Genomic DNA, 3,567 nt, shown 5'->3' with positions numbered 1-3,567 from the left:
CAAGAACGTTGCTTGATGCATTCACCTTGATCGTGTCTAACGATTCAGGGAGTGAGTGGAGAGGGCTTTAGCAGGGACAGGGGAGGCACACATTCTCCTTGCTTCCCTTCTTTCCACTCTGGGTAGCTTTCATGACTCTTGAGGCTACGTCACCTAAAGACACTTGTAAGCCATGAAATGCTGTCTTCGATGGGCTCAGAATTTAGCATACTGCTGTGTAATCCTGCGTGGTTGTCATTTGATTTATTTGGAACATCCTAGAAGTTCCTCTTTCACTAACTCTAGGACTTGGAGTCACTTCCTCCACCCCTCCTCATGACCATTATTGACACTTCACCTCAGTATCTCATTACTCAAGTCCACGTCCTAAAACACAGAATAATCTATTTTAAAAGACTAAGGAATTGCAACCCCCACCAATTTAAAGATCCCCTCTGTCAAATGATAAGCTATGAAACGCTTTCACACTTAGAACATGCTTTTAAGCAAACATAGCTTCCAACATCAATTTTATTTTTAACAGGTGCTAGATACTGTGAATCTTCAGAGGTAATTCCTAGATAAATTCTGTAATAGGAGCTCCGTACTACTAATGTCTGGTTCACTGTCATTTAGTATTTCATCACGTTGTGTGTTTAGCTAAGCTTTCATATTATTTAATATCTTTTCACATACAGTATATAGACTTAAGATAGAAGAAAGGGAATATTTTATTTGGTTCGGACATAGTACAAAACACTATGCTTTATACCATATAGATTTATAGTTTACTTAAAGACAACATGCTTATTATTCATCCAAAGAGAAACTCAAATTCAAATGTCAAACATATTAGATATTATGCTTTCTTGCTTATATCTTGAGTTGATAGCTGAGAAAATATCTCCCAATATCCACAAGCTAAAGACAAAAAGTTGACCTAAATGTCAAAACAAAACATGTCCAAGTAGCTAAAAAGTTGCTATAAGCATTTCAAATAAATGTTCAGATTCTGAATGTAGGCGAAATACCAATTGAACATAATGGTATTGTGACAAAATATTCCTCATCCATAACTTAAATGGTGATTCTAAGGAAGAACACTGGTCTCCTTTTATATTAGTTTTCAAGTTAAAAAATAAATTTGGAAAACAGTAAATTTTCTATCTTTTATTTGTATTTTGAAAATAAAGTAATAAAAACTAAACTAGAAATATATTCAGAGCATAGTATGGTATTAGTGCTGGTGAGGATTTGAGACGCAATCTCTGGCCTAGTTTATTTTAATGTTTCTAGAACTTCTCTTCCTTTCTTCTTTGCCTCTCTCCCTCTGTAACATTGGCGTGCGTATTGTCTATGACGCAATGTGACAGAGGAACAGGAGCAAGCAGGACAGAGAAGGGAGTCTTATGTTCCAGGGGACAATGATGGCCTCCACTGAAGAGAAATACATTTCAATTGTTAATCCAAAGATTCCATCTCTCCCTTTCTGTTTTCTTTCTTGTTTTGATCCTTCCTTTCATCCCTCTCCTCTGTCTTTGAATTCTTCTGCTGTCACTCGTCCACCATCAAACCCTAATCTAGACATAAAAGCGATAAAAAGGCTTCACTTCCACCCGGGGAACAACACCTCTTTCCCTTGGGAAGATCAGAAGAAGAGGAGACACCCAATGCCCTTGAATATGATGTTTTACGAAGTCGTTCTGTGTAGGCTGATGGCGATTGTTCTGCTGAGCCCACGTTTTGTCTGACATTTCACCACCATTAGACAAACATTATTCTTTCTGTTGGTATTTGTTTAGTGAGCTATATACTCAGTGGTATATGATTTATGCAAGTCTCCATCTCTTCCTGGTGGCTTAGGCTGAATTATTATCCAGACATTCCAATTTAGACACACAATAAGGGACAGATTACTGAACCCCCAACGCTATACCTCCACCAAACAAAGCCTTATTCTTTATTTGTTGTGTCATACACAGTATTCACATTCCTAATGAAAATGTAGGCTGATCTGTCAGCTGAAATAGCTTTAGGCTTTTTGGTATTTCCAATTTTATTTTCAGAGCATGCATTTCTTTGTGCTTAGGGACTGATGTGGGTGGGAATATTTATATATTACTGCTTAAGCATAAATGTATTGTTGCTTTCAGTTAAGTGAGTCTATGTGAATGTTGTCTGGGTAGCTTGCATTTCCTCTTGCTTTCCCAATATAATTAGCAACGGCACTCCCGGTGCCCTTTAAAATGAGTCCTGGCTTAAAAAATTAATTTTACTGTCATCCTGACTCCAAAGGGTAGAAGAGTGAGCCTTGAAAAGCTTCAGAAGGTCTTGGGTCAAAATCAATGTTATAAAGACTAGTCAGAGATTAAATAGGATTTCAAAAGTCTAAATCAGAGAAAGCTCGAAAAACTGGGAGCATGAGCATAATTCTTAGAGCTTTTATTATGCTCATGGTTGTGTGTAGATTTCTAAGGAGAGTTCCTTCAAGAAAAGCTTTTCCTTAGAGTCATTTTTCAGTTTTTCCCAGGGAAACACACTTTCAGGAATGTTGCAAGACAAAATTGCAGCTTTTTTTTACTGAGTTAAGGCTCTGTGGCTATAGAATTCTTCCCACTAACTTCAAATGCTCAAGAAAAATACCACAAGTAGCTGGTCATTAGCCAGTAACACCTTGACAAGGTTCAGAAGAACCGAACTGATTGTAGTTTGGGTACTAAAATCGGAGAAAAGGCAAAAAACAAAGGAAAGATAGAAAGTTTGGGCACTGCTCTGGGAAAACAGACACGGAGTCTGCAACCCATGGAGAACAGACTCGGGCATTTTTGGAAATTAAGGACTTTCTGTGGGTATTCTAGAAAGTGAAATAGAGAAATGAGATGGCACCTAAACTTGGATTTTCAACTTCTATACAATGCTCAACAAGATAAACAGAACCAACAGAGAGAGAGAAACAGCAAGAGATTTGCTGCAAGAAGTGGTCATAAGGGATGACGGGACTCCCGGATCTATAGGGCAGACTTTTGAGAAGGGCAGGCCAGAACTCTCAGGCCCAGGGAAGCTGCCGTCCACCGGGGGCACTGTTTTGTCCTCCAGAAAGCTCAGCCTTTCAACTGATGGAATCAAACCCACCCATCCCACCTGGGGTAATCCTCCTTATTTAAGTCCGTGGATCATGGGCCTTGAACAGATCTACAAAATAAGCAATGTCTAGTGTTCATATGAGTAAGGAGAGACAGTAGCCGAAGTTGACATAGGAAACTGACCATCAACGCGATAAAGAAAAGTAACAAAAAAGACCGTAAGCTAGTAAAAATACTAGTAACAAAATAAGAAAGAACTGTAGCTCATTGATTGGCCACATGACGGTAGTGGATATTTGTAATCACCTTCTTCCTCTACTTGCTCTGTGTTCTCTTGGCCCACAGCAAGCACCTGAGCTAGTCACTGTTCTTCACCTGGGCAAGTGACCCAAACGTTTATCGCCGGTGGTCTGGCCATTTAGTCATCTCCGGTCCTGCCTGGACTAGGTCGACCGAGTTTTCCACTGAGCTTCGCCACCAGTATGGCATGCAAGAGACACCCTGA

Source organism: Carlito syrichta, unplaced genomic scaffold, assembly GCF_000164805.1.
Source record: "Carlito syrichta isolate Samal-C Ts95f unplaced genomic scaffold, Tarsius_syrichta-2.0.1 Scaffold305644, whole genome shotgun sequence".
In the NCBI taxonomy this organism is placed as follows: Eukaryota; Metazoa; Chordata; class Mammalia; order Primates; family Tarsiidae; genus Carlito; species Carlito syrichta.
Note: the sequence above shows the minus strand (reverse complement) of the source record.